Genomic DNA, 14,402 nt, shown 5'->3' with positions numbered 1-14,402 from the left:
TTTCTTGATCCTTATGAAATTCCAAGTCGATTGAGCCATGTCCGTCTGTCTGTCCGTCTGTGTAAAACACGCTCACGTCAAAAATACGCAAACAAAATTGGTAGGCTTGCAAAAAATATGTTTATTGTTGTCCTAAGCTGTTTGGTATTGAAAAATCAGCAAAATCGGTTCAGTAGAACCAGAGCTATGAACCAAAATGTAAGACAACCTAAAAAATTTACAATTTTCACATATTTTTGGTTATTTGTGTAAATATATTGCAGATAATACCATAAAACTTTATACACGTTATTTTTATAATAAAAGGACTAACTCTAGTGAAAATTATAAGAATCGGTTCATGATTTATCATAGCCCCCATACAAATTTCTTCCCGAAATATGGTTCTATGGTCTATAAATGCCTTGAGAATTGCAGTATCCATACAAAATTCAGCAACAATAAGATTCGTGCTAAAAGAAATCACAACACTAAATTTTTTGTGGATCGGCCCATATTTGACCATAGCCCTCATATAAAGTTCACTTACGAAAATCACTTAAATTAGCACAAATATCTTATAAATATCGCTATTAAGTTGAAATTCGTCATAAATAATCCCCATAAATACCAAAACAATATGTATATAGGTGGAGGGTATTTAAGATTCGGCAAATCCGAATATACCGTTCTAACTTGTTTTAACATAGAAAATGAGAAAATGTGCACAAATAATTACTTTGAGAACATACAATTTCAATTTGATTCATTCATAATGATAAAATAGATATGCTGTGGCTGAAGAATTGTAGTTGAGTAACGAAAATTCGTTTATTTCAACCGTGATGCTTCTTTGGCAACTATATGTTGCAAGAACCCAAAAAAAGTTATGAATATAATAGAATCATCCGATTAGTAACGAATTTAGCTATCATAACAAATTCCCGAAAAGTCCCGACAAAAATTTCCCGAAAATTGTTTAAAAAATATTCCCTGGATTTGCCTATTTCAACAGTAATACTTCTTGGCCAACTGACTATCTGTTGCTAGAACCGAAAAAATCTATGGATATAATAGAATAATTCAATTAGCAACAAATTTGGCAAACATTTCCCGAAAATTAACAAAAAAATATTCCGGGAAATTTTTCCGCGTAGGAAGCCTAACTAAAACCCTACATTATAGAAAATAATAACATTCGATTCCGAAAATGCGTTAAATTAATCGAGTAATCATTCCATTGATTCGAATTGACCTGCACACATTCGTATCATGTTGTAGTGGCAGACCAAGACTGCAATTGGAATGATTCCGAATTCACCGCACTTTTCTTCAATTCAACACTTTGAGTTTTACAGTTGTACAACAAGTGGGACAAAGAGTGTGCTCGTGTTTAAGAGAAAGAGTAAAATGTTAGTTAATCTTATCTCAAAGTAACAAATACCACTACTAATGCAATAAAATGTATCTGTGTAAGCTTTTATACGTGTTTCTCATATATGTATGTATCTTGGTCTGTAAAACACTGAACATGTGTGCGAACAGGTAGCAAGCAAGTCACTTAGTTAATATGTAGTTTAGACTTTGGTTTTCTCGAATTCGATTTTCAGTTAATCAAGAGAATTCGTGAAGTTGTGACTTGAGTGGTGTGAGTGAATATCGGAAAATGTTTAACAGATAGATAGAGATACTCGATGGCAAATTACATTATTAAACAACAAACAAAACGAAAAAAGAGTTATTAAAATTATTATTTGAAAACAAAAACTAAACGCCATCTTTAACATCAACAAATAAATACACACTGATGTAGTTAAGAAATTATGTATTTAATTTTCTTTTTCAATTATATTCAAATATCTTAGCTACAAATTAAAACGTGGTCTAAACACAAATACAAAATACACAATTATTTATGGATATCAAAGCATAATTCTAAATAGCTTATTTTTATTGTTAATTAGAGGTAAAAGAAGAAAAGTGAATTTCCAAATTAATTGTAGAATGTTTAATAAAAATATAGTCGATAAAAACAAGTTTAATAATTAAAGGAATCAAATAGTGGTGTATGTATCTGAATGTGGAAAAAACCCCTGTGTAATTAATAAGAGGATCTACAAGTGCAGACCAGGTTTATGGCTTAAATTCAACAACAACAAAAACTAAAGAGAGAAATAACAATTTCAAAGAATCTTCAAAGAGGACAGAGGGGGAATACATGAACAGGTACGTACGTAGGCAGTTATTTTGTTAATGGCCAATACAGAAAAGTCAGTTAGATCGCAATGAACCATGAGAGTGTTTAATTCTCTCAGTCTCTCTGTTTTATATAGAATGAAAAACGAATAAACGCATCAGGTTGTGGATAATTACGGTGTTGCAAGTGTTGCGCGGGGTTTATTGCCAGTTATTCATTGTCTATTGTCATCCAGCTCTCTTTTATTGTTTCTTTTTTTGGACGATTCTACTACATAGTATCTATGATCTTTTTACAGTTGGTTGTTGTTTATTCGCTTGACTTTCCGTATGTGTGTTTCAGTTGGTACAAAAACACAGGTAAAATATACATTTCGTTGAATTGTTTATTATGAGTGCGTGTTCGCTATAAAACGACACCGCTTTTCTACTTACATCGTATTGTGTTTGCTCTTTTCTATCTACATATGTGTCTCAATTGAAATGAGCATAACGTTAAACGTTTGAGATACTAGTAGTCAATATTGTATAAACTAGAGATGAACGCATGATTCACGCGTGATAGTATCAAACATTTTATCATCTCGCTTACATTTCCAAAAACTTGTATAAGTAGAAGAATATTTTGTATGTCATCTACGTATGTATGTATTTCTAAAATAATTCATTAAGAGTGAATTATAGTTGTATAACACCTTAATTTTTGATACAAATTTTACTTTATTTTTCCTATTAAATATGTCCCATGTTTGAAACCAGTTCGTTTTAGGAAGTGAGAATTTAGAAAAATACTAGCTGAACCCGGTCCGCGGCCCTTACAATAATTCTGTTTTATATTGCATCTCGATTTGAATATACAGAGTCGGACAAAAAAAAGCACTGACTCCCCCGACCTGACATCGAACCCGAAACATTATCTGTGATCCAACCTTCAGTAGCATAATTGAGGCTTGTTCTTCGTTCATTACTGTGTCAATCGATTTGTATTTCATTGTTTCGCCAGTCAGTTTTAATTAATTCGCTCATTGAGCTTGTTGACATCATCATTTTTTGGTACCAAAATTGCACGTTCCCACAGCCAATCCGAATTTTTGTAGTTGGTTGTAAGACTTGTGAATACCTTGTCGACAACTGATTGAATATTCATTTGCATTTGACAGAAGTTCGGCGGGAACGAAATCTGATTTGTCGGACGTTGTTTACTATATAAGTTGTAATTTCTAAAATTTTGTTTATCATCGGTTGATAATATAAAAGCACTTTTATAGTACAATGTTAACAGCGGCCTACTTGTTTTATCGAACGATATGAAAATTTGAAAAAAACATTTATTTCTCGAATGAAAAAATTAAAATAATTTTTTGACTATTTTTTTTTGGATTTTTTTTAACTTTTTTTATTTGCAAAAGTTTGGCCACAATTACTGACCTCGAAATCATTAGGTATAGTGTCATTAGCGGTATAGTGTAAAAATTTGTAAAAAAAAAATCTTAAGATTCACTGAAAATTTGATAAAAATCGGTCCAGCAATATCTCCGGAACCACTATGCCGATTTCGTGCAAACTTCACATAAACCATCGACATACCATATCCAACGTACCCTGGTTGAAATCGGTCGACCCGTTTTCGCAGTTAGTGGTGACATCAAAATGTACACTTCTTTTTATGGATATAAGATATATTTTTTAGAAATTTGTTCTTGCGTGACTGTTTTAAATTCACACATTCTATCATCTCTGTTGTTTTGTTGTGTTTTTATTCTCTTATACTTTGATACTTTTTTTGTGGCTAAAGATTTTATCTTTACCTGTGCATATGAGCATACAATTCATACAAACAATTAGTTGTTGTTATTTTTATTTATACCGTAAAAGTATCTTAAATTACTAAAATGATCTTGTCAACAATTTTTGTTTTATTATATGCAAAGGTGTTTAGCTGGAAGATTTACTTACACCGAGGTAAAATATTACATTATCAAATGTACTAGACACAGCTTAACAGTTCATTATTTCAATATGAACACAGCAGTATTACCCATCAATCTTTTTAAAAAGGATATCTATATTAGTTGAAATTGGTATATAGTTAAATGTTTCTTACAAGATCTTTTTTTCTCGATAATATCGAAACATCTAACTTTTATGTCTATAACCTTTAGACAATCGGTCCGAATGGAAATTCTAAAATCATATTTGGAAAAATGTTCATGCTCCTCGGTCCTATCGTGCCTTCAACAAACATACGGACTGAATATATGCACATACTTTTGTGGGTCTTCAATCAATATTTCTATGTGTTACAAACGGAATGACAAAATCAATATATCCCCCACCTTTTGCTAAAGTTATTATTCGAATTGCGCCATAGTGCGGCGATTTTTGAGCTACATAGTATATTTTGAAGCTTCAGACATTCCAACATCTTGCTGCTGTTTGCACCCATTTTTGGTAACCAAACGTTGCTCAAGGTCTCATAGGAATTTCCGCATCCGGAAAGAGTTTAGACCTAACCCTAATTTATGACCTACTTATCTTAGCGATACATTTGACCTGAAAATCCTTCGAGAAATTGTCCAAAAAATTTATTCATACTGTATCCTCGGTGAATCTCGCCAGATTCGAAATGCGGTAGCTTACAATTCCTATACATAACGAAATCAGTCAATATGGATTCGATGGCACCTCATTCCGTTACTAGGTAGCACTTTTCTCTTGTCTTTAACTACCTCGTTAAAGGGTCTTCATGAGAATGACGATGGAACTGCTAGTCGACTTCTTGACTACCATTCTCCTTTTTGGCCCCCTCTCTCTGTGAGTAGTAGCGTTGGGCTGCTCCATTAGAAGTGCTAAAATTCATAAACTTAAGATACTCATCTACTGCAGCCTGATGTTTAACAAAATCTTCCTCGTCGCCTTGTTATTCATATAGCGCTTTCGTACAAAGGGATTTAAGAATGTCTTTCTGACTCTTTGTGCTTTGGTACAAAGGGATTTAAGAATGTCTTTCTTACTCTTTGTGTTTACCCTACGATTGGTCCTTAGACTTGACGGCCAATTGTTTGGAAGTTGGTGTGTCAGGGTAGCGTGGTACTGTGAGAGGTCGACTACTGTCTCCGAGAAGTTCGTCGTCGGTTAAGATGTAAATCTAGTTGTTCCACGACTAGACACTTAAGGGATCCATGCAGGAGATTAGGGATTAGTCCTCGTTAACCACTCACTCATTATGGTTCTCGGCTACCAACAACATTAAACTTACAAGTGGGAAAAAAGGATGGATTGGTTGAAAAGGAATAGAAAAGGAGTGGGGATTAAGGAGAAGGAACTTAACCTTTGGCCGACACTAAAGCCAACACATCGTTTTTTGTTCGAAATTGTTACACTGGTACTAATTCCTTGAAATCGTTAAAAAAAACTGTTTCATTCAATTTTTACTGAAAAAATTGTAGCTCATCGGGTTTGTTACATTGACAAATTTTCGGATTCGAAAAGAATCTGAAGAGGTTCTGATTATGATCCTTCTAGATGTAACAAGTATTAATAAGGTTTTTTCAAAATGTTTTAAATATTTTAATTCCACAAAGTTAAAATTTTTTTCGACAACTCTATATATTATCCTTTAAAAAATTAAAAAAAAACAAATTGTTTATGCGCTCACTTGTTCATCTCTAATGCTAATATCTTAATCCTTTTAATACTGAATGTAACAGTGACTCAGCAGCATTTTAAAAAGATTACTACACAAAAGTTAATTTATTTACTCTCGCTTCATCACCTAATCGTAATCCGAGTGTATCCATCTCTCTGTCTCTCTCCCCCATTCAGTACTATTCTCACAAATATACATAAATAAGAGAAATCACTCCGTTATCTTTGATTTTATATCACTTTTACGGTATTTTTATGTGTCTGTTCGTTACATTCGTACTTTAGAAAATTGTTAACAAAATAAAAACTACAAAAAGTGAAAAGACCAAAACAAAACAAATGAAAAATCGTAAACCTCTCTGATATCCTATTGTGCGTGAAGGTATTTTGGAGTGAACAAAAACAACAAAAAAAAACATTTTACACAAAAAGTACGAAAATAATGTAAACAAGTAAGAAAGTATGGTCGGTCAAGCCCGACCATATAATACCCTACACCAAGTAAATGAGTAAAAATATTTTTCTTTTAAAATATCAATAATTTATATTTTTGAGTGATTTTTCGAAGGGGCCTTATATGGGAGCTATGATCAATTATAGACCGATCACCATAAAATTAGGTCGTGTGATTTATGTCCATATGAAAGTTATTTATGTTGAATTTTGTGTGTATACCAACATTTTTAAGTGATTTATGCACGTTAAAGTGATTTTCGGAAGCGGGTCTATATGGGAGCTATGACTAATTATGGACCGATCGTAACAAAATTTGGTGACATGAATTTTATATATATAAAACTTATTTGGAGCGAAATTTGTGTAGATACATAGATAAATTAAACATTTATGAACGATAAAGTCCAATTTCGAGGGGACATTTGTATGGGGGCTAGGTGAAATAATGGACCGATTTCAGCCAGTTTCAATAGGCTTGGTCCTTGGGCCGAAAAAGTAATATGTACCAAATTTGATCGAAATATCTTCAAAATTGCGACCTGTACTCTGCGCACAAGGTTTACATGGACAGCCAGCCAGCCAGCCAACCAGACGGACGGACGGACGGACGGACGGACATCGTTTAATCGACTCAGAAAGTGATTCTAAGTCGATCGGTATACTTTAAGGTGGGTGTTAGACCAATATTTTTGGGCGTTACAAACATCTGCACAAACGCATAATACCCTCCCCACTATGGTGGTGTAGGGTATAAAAAAAAGAAACGAACACACACACGCACAATTGCATGAATAGTGGAGTGTGCAACAACAAGTAGACGTGTACAATTAACATTGAGTAAGAAAGAGCGATAAAAAGAGATCAGTTTTACTCAGGTGAGTGAGTTAACTGTTGATTGGATCAATTGGGGTTGCCATCATGGTAGATTATTTATTAATTTTCCGGCTAGATCTAGCGATTTTATTTTGATTTAGCATCAAGGTACCTACTCGACGTATTTAAAATATGTAAATCTTGCATTTCCTTAGCACTTGAATGCTTCCAATTTAATTTGTGCCTTGAAATTGTTTTAATTTATCACAATGGTTGTTTATAAGGAACAAATTTTTACAATTGGTCAATTTACAAGGTCTCCTATCATGTCATATTGTCCTAGTATTGCACAATGGTTTGAAAATGTTGTTATTCCCTTTCAAGCAAAAAATGTCCTAAAATATTACTACTCTGTATGCTACGTTTATTGTGTTATCGTAACCAACCAGCAGAGACCTGCGCCGAATGCCTAATAGATGGTTAAGCCGAGCCGCCGAGTCGTAAAACATTAAAATAAGAAAAAGTTTGTATAAATACACATATGCATTTCTCACTTTATAATTGTTAGATTGGACTAAAATGAGTATATTCTCAACAGTTTTTCAAAAATTCCTGTAGCGCTTTTCGACACTGTATTAGCATTAATTAAATAAGATGGGTAAAACTTCACCACATCTTAATGGTCTGGGTGGAAGAAATAAATATATACTAAGGTTGTTTGGATCAACATCCCAGCTTAGCTGTTAGAGAAGTAGAAATAAATGTTCTTTCTCTTCAGATATATCACAATGTTTCTTCGATCCTATAATGTGACGTAATGAAAAGAAACAGAGATCACCAAAAGGAGTAGTGAACAGCCTACCAGCCTGGTTTATTCAAAAGTCAAAGACTGGACGGTTGGTAGGTTAGGTTACAAAGATGAGTGTACACTGAAGTACACTTGTACTTGAAGATCCATCGAGTCCATTGTATTTCCCTTCGAAAGGAAAGTCCAGAATAAAAAAGAGAAAGATAGTTGTAGTTTATTGACACTCTACCCATCACTAAATTACCTATTATCGTAATGAAACAGAGAATATAATTTAGTATACAGCCAGTAGTATTTTCCAAACTTCAAGAAGAATCGTTCGGCCAGTCATCTGCATCCTCGTACATCCTACAAAAATTGGAATTGCCTTTGTTAAATTACAAGCACAAACAAATAGTGACCCTTGACCGCAGACTGCCATTGTCCAAAGCTAATAACAGTTTGGTTCCTGATTAACTTGTCCTATATAGCCCTAGAAAGCAGTCTTTCCTGTTTCTATAGGATCGCTCAGTGATGTAGCCCTCCATCCCTCCATAAGTCACTGGGTGAATGGGAAGTAAAACATTTATTTAATATATCGTGAACGGAGTGCACCGATTGTCATGTGATGTTGTTTATTTAATCCTCTGAAATCACAATGTAAGGAATTGGCAACAGAAGCCAGAAAACATTGATAAATTGGTTTTAAAATCTGCCTCTTTCCCGCTTTTCTATATGGTTCTTACTATACTGAATATTAAAGATATCATTAAGAAGGTTTTCTGATCGTGTGGTGTGTACCCTTTCAATCATGACAATTTTCATTAAATGTGTAACAAATAAATTGGAAGTATTAACCGAAGATCGTCACAAGGCTAATGAAACTTTTAAATAATGTGACATTGATAATTGTGATAACTTGGAATTTATTCGAAAGCGATGGGGTCCTCATAAGATTCCAAGCCGATCTAGCTATGTCCGTCCTCTGAATACACGATAGGGCCGAAACAAAAGGAGCTAGCTGGCTGATATTTTCCTCTCTGTCGATAAGGTCCACGATTTCACTTATCCCCCATTCAAATGTCTCCCCGGAATACCCCATCGTTTTAGAATAAACATTACTTAATACAAACGTACATTTTCTCGTTCACCAATTTTTAAGCTTCTTCAATCTAAAATATTTAATCCAATATCCGGAACTCATTTACATCCCAAAATCACAAAAATCGTAAATATCTTCAAAAATAATTAAAGAACTTGATTTCGGATAGATATAATTTGTTCATGAAAACTCTCTTCATCTGCAACAAGTATTAACACAAATCAGTGTCGAAACATTTTTTCTGTGTATATCACATTAGTCTTAGATCTTATATTGTCTTAGATCCCGATATGATCATATCGAGCCCTTAGCGCCAAATTATCGTAAGCGACAATTTCTAAAATTTTTTTATTGCAGAAATTAATATTTTATGGACCGACTGATGTTTTAGCGTTCTCAGAATATCAAAATTGTTAATAACTTCAAAATTATAGGGGGTAAGATTTTATCGTAAGTCAATGTTTACATTTTACAGTAAACGAATTTTATCGTAAGCGACACACAGTGGTATAGAAAAAAAGAGGGAAATAAATCTGTAACTTCTAAATGGTTAGATTGGTTTGAATGAAATTTCACATGCGCAAAGAATAAGTGTTGTCGAGTTTAAGTTTTGAACGTTGACCTCATGGACCCACCGGGGCGCGACCGAGGGTCCTCAAAGTAGGACACCTCAGGTATGTCACATTTTTAAAACGATCCTATTTCTTCGTTTGTGTTACGATTTAAAAAAAAATTACACATATAGAAGCTTCTCATCGAGCACTGCAATCAATTATATATTATAGCTTAGGAGATATTCGCATTTTAAAATTAAATTTTCAACATTTGTACCCACCCTACTCCAGTTTTTTGATAACAGCGTATTCAAATATTTCAATTCCACGAGAATCGCTACCACGACTGAAAACACAAAAACCCTTGAAACTTTTTTTCAAGATGATTTGAATAGAAGAAAATAATAAAATGTTACTATGTGAAAGTATTTAGATCATATTACAACATTTTAAAGACAAAAATAATAGTTTAAACTGATTATATTTAATTTTTTAATGTTTTAGTTATGTTTTAGGCTAAAATTGTGATTGAATTTGACTCTGATTGTTTTTTTGCTTTTGTCGAATTGTTTATTGAAACCGAATATATATTTTCTATTAATTTTTTTAGTTTTTGTATACATATATTTACAGAATATATATTGTTTTATTATAAGAGAAAAATCTGTCACGTACGGTATGTAGAGATGCCAAACGGGGAATCCCGTTCCCGAAAATCCGGGGGTTTTCGGGGTTTCTTAAATCCCGAAGCCCGGGATTTTTTAATTTTAAATCCCGGGATTTTCCAAATCCCATATTTCATAAATAAATAGGGGAAATTGTAATTTTTGTGTGCCTTTTTCATGCATTTTGACATTCTACATGCCCAAATATCACAAAGTGATGTTCAGAAAAGTTGTTAAGCTCAACTACTGCTACAATATAGTTAATAAAGGAAAACGGTATTTTTGGTTTTCCTTGAGTGGGGCTCTAGAAAATCAATTCTTCACCTTTTTTTGTAAGTTGTCTAACAAAACTCAATTTAAATCCTCTTCAAATGAAATAGATTTTATCTCAGATAAAAATATTTCGATTGCTAAAAGATAAGGAACTGTTTTTACCAGTATATACATTAGGCTGGGTCGAATTGTATGGACGATCAAAAACTAAAAAAACGTATAGCAGAAACGCAATCTACGGAAAATTCTAAGAAAGTTTCCTCAAGATACCATAGTTCTAAAATCAAATCCAGGCAAATCTCGGTATAACGAATCTCACTTTAACGAAAATCCGATTTAACGCACGGTCAAATTTGTAACATTGACCACCTTATATAACGAACGTTTCAAAAATTGTATGCTCGATATAACGAATGATGAGAAAAAAACAAAAAAAAAATCAAACAAACCACCAAATTTTTAACATTGACAACCTTATATAGCGAATATTTCGAAAATTGCTCAATATAACGAACAGAAAGTATAAAAAACAAAAGTAGTCATGAATGTAAAAATAAGAAAATAAGTCGTTACAGTACCGTTTTCAATGGTTACTTTCTTTAATAATAGGTCTGTCTATTTTTCTATAGTGGTTTTAATTGCTTGTTTTCACAATATCGAATGAAAGATTTCGTTCGCATTCTAAGCAAAAGAAAACTGATTCGTTCACATTAACATGAAGTTAAGGAATCCAAAATCAGATTTCTTCAAAATCTATTTTTTTTTAATGTTTGTCCGAGTTTAATTTTCTACAGTTTGAATCATTTTCAGAATCGAAATCCCTTACATTAATCGTGGAAAATACACCAAGCCATCCTCCAGAAGAACAATTAGTAAAAACTACTAAAGATATACAAATTTGAACGATATTCTTGCCTCCTAATGTCACACCGCTCATCCAACCTAGGGATCAAAACGACATAGGTTTAGTTAAATTACAAAATAGAAAAAGTTGTCCAAAATTAAAAAAAAAAAATCATCTCGATATAACGAATTATTCAATTTAACGAATGGGCCTGACAACATATCGTTCGTTATACCGGGATTTGCCTGTCCTTTCTTGCATATTTCATATTTTATCCAATAAAAAAAACTATTAAAAAAAAATACTGAAATATCATTGGATATATAATGTACGTTTAATATAATATAATTATGTACGTTTCTTTCTTATAATTTTCGGGATTTTAGATTTCCCGAAAATCCCGAAACCCCGGGTCGGGATTTTTTACCAAATCCCGAACCCCGGGATTTTCAAAAATCAGTCCCGATTAGCATCTCTAACGGTATGTCACGTACGATATTAAATCTTATTTATTATGAAATCATCCAAAGATTGTTTTTATTTAAATATGATGGATTTAAATATGATGTTTAATGTAAGAAATTAAAAGAAAACATAACGCCTAATGTCTACATGTACCTCAAAATGAATTCCGTTTTATGTCACGTACGATATACCCTTATTTCGCTCAATATTTTGGACAAAAATATTTCGAATAAACTTTTTATTATTTTAAAATATAGTACCCTCTGAATGGAACATAAAGACCAAATTATTTTTCAGATGCTCTTATTTTTTCAAAATCTATTCCACTCTATAGACGTACAAATGTCACGTACGATGATATGGAATTGCCCATATGTATGTGTCAAATAGAAAAAGAATTGTTTAAAAATAATGACTAAGTCCAAAGTTATAAGCATTTGAATATAAAAAGGCAAAATTTTTGGGAAAAAATAACTTTTTTTCTTTTTAAGTTATCTCAAAAAATTCTAAGAAGATGTATTAGGAATTTATACTTTTTGAAAAGCTAACTTTACATCAAATATTTTAAATGAAAAAAAAATGTTGATACCGAGGGGACCAGGTTCATTCAAAAAACGCCTATTTTTTATGTAAAATTCAAATTTGGGGCAAAAATTCTCAAATCGCATATTCGATATCAATATATAGTAACCGATTTTAGGTGGCCCAATATATTTCTAATTATTTTGTAAATGGTTCCGATAACCCCGACCCTGGTATGGATATTATAGCCAAAAAATCTAAAAATTCCCATTTTTGGAATTTTTCAAAACTTTTTTAGGAATTGCGGGATTCGCGATTACAAATTTAAAAATTGGTTTTTACTTTTCCATTTTCAACAGAATAATCTATATAACTATAAAATTTCATTAAAAAATATTCATAAATAAAAATTTAATTTGAAATTTTTTTATCTTTGCAAAAACTCAATAAAAATGTTTTTTTATCATATTTTTCAATAGTTCATGAATAGAATTTTTAATTGTCAAAAGTTATAAATATTTTTGAAAAATAGACAAATAGCTTGAAGGAAATTATATTATATCGCATCATAACATTTTTAATTCTATGTATAAATTGAAAAATAATAAAAAAAACCTTCTCCTGTAAAATTTGTGTTTTGTCGCTTATGATAATTTGGCGCTAAGGGCTCGATATATTTAAATATTGAAAAATCTAGTATTGAAAAAAGTAACTGAAATTAAATACACATCAGGAAAAAAATAACCAATTTTGGCTATAAATAACAAAAAGGGCAACGCTGCTTACAACTTTAATAATACATATAGTTTAGAGCGCAATGAGAGCACAAAAGTAAAAATTAAGAGAGATATCAACAAGTGGTAAAAACTAATGAGTGGAGCATTAACTGATATTGCTCTACTCGCACCACAAAACTCATACTAAGGTAAACACCTGGTTAACTGAGTTGTGGTAAGTACTTACTACGTGTGTTGTGTGAGTGAGTGAATGAATGAACGAATGACAGAATCAACAAAAGAAACACGATTTCTGTTTGGAATTGAACCAACAGAACTGAATACCACTGAAAAAATATAATAAAAAAGAAACTCACAAAAAAAAAAAAACAAAAAACGAAATAAAAAATAGGTATAAAGGAGAAATAATACAATAATCATCATATTTGGTTGATTGTTCAGGTTTTCATACACACGGGAAACCACTAATCAGTTGCTGTTTTGCCATCAACCGGAGAGCGCGACTAAACGGATAAAAACAAAAAAATTAAAAAAAAAATTTAAAAAAAAGAAAACTTGCTTAAAATATTATTTCATTTGATTGTTAAAAAAAACACAATATTTAGCTTAAGACTAGGCCGTTTAAGGCTTAAGTTAAACAAAAGTATACAAAGAATAAAATTTAACTAGGTACGATCGCCAGAAACTTGTAAAATTGTTAACAATTTGTTAAAAATCTGTTTTAAAATTAAGCTGGAATCTTTTAATTTTGTTAATAATATTTGAACATTTATTTTTATTTTATTAATAAAATAAAACTACGAAAAAGATAATAAGTGCAATAAACAAATAATTTTAAGTTTGTTAAAATAAAAAATTAAAAAAAAATCAAGATAGGTACGAATCACAGACATTTTGTTGTAGAGTGAAAACACTGTAGATAAAATTCGAAAAAAAAACAAAAAGTAAACGAAAGTTTCTACGGTTTACTGTTGTTGTAATTGTTTTACCAAGTGGTGTAATTATTTACAACCTGTTAGGGAGGAATAAAACTTGGACTTTGTGGAAAATCTGGAAAAGTTTTTTCTTTTTGTTGAAGTAAACATAGAAAAACCTGTTGTTTACACTACACGTAAGTAGAAATAACCAACTTCAGATACATTATCGGACACACCACTTACCACATAGTGGTATCTAGTGTGTAAATGATAATATTCATACCTACATACAAACATTTATTTATTATCGATGTTACAAGTGTCAGCTGAACTGGTAGACAATCAGACCGAACGAACACAGCCACAATAATACCAACCAACTACTACTACACTGCCATAAAAAAATGCAGTTCCCCCTTTTAGTCAAAACAAAAATACCATTGA

At 31.9% G+C, this 14,402-nt stretch overlaps 1 protein-coding gene across 5 annotated transcripts in view; it reads left to right on the top strand.

The window, feature by feature from the left end:
• Positions 1–1,986: 1,986 nt before the first annotated feature.
• The window catches only part of fus (fusilli), a 112,265-nt gene continuing 99,849 nt past the window's right edge, over positions 1,987–14,402 (top strand). For 3 of the 5 annotated variants that reach the window (XM_065513893.1, XM_065513894.1, XM_065513890.1), the window contains exon 1: positions 13,112–14,152. The gene's annotated coding sequence lies outside the window, so the exon portion shown is untranslated. Of the gene's footprint in view, positions 2,206–13,111; positions 14,153–14,402 lie in introns of those variants that run through there. The other 2 variants (XM_065513891.1, XM_065513892.1) reach the window with 2 other exon arrangements.

This window comes from Calliphora vicina, chromosome 5 (genome assembly GCF_958450345.1).
Source record: "Calliphora vicina chromosome 5, idCalVici1.1, whole genome shotgun sequence".
NCBI lineage: Eukaryota > Metazoa > Arthropoda > Insecta > Diptera > Calliphoridae > Calliphora > Calliphora vicina.
This window is presented reverse-complemented; position numbering and strand designations above follow the sequence as displayed.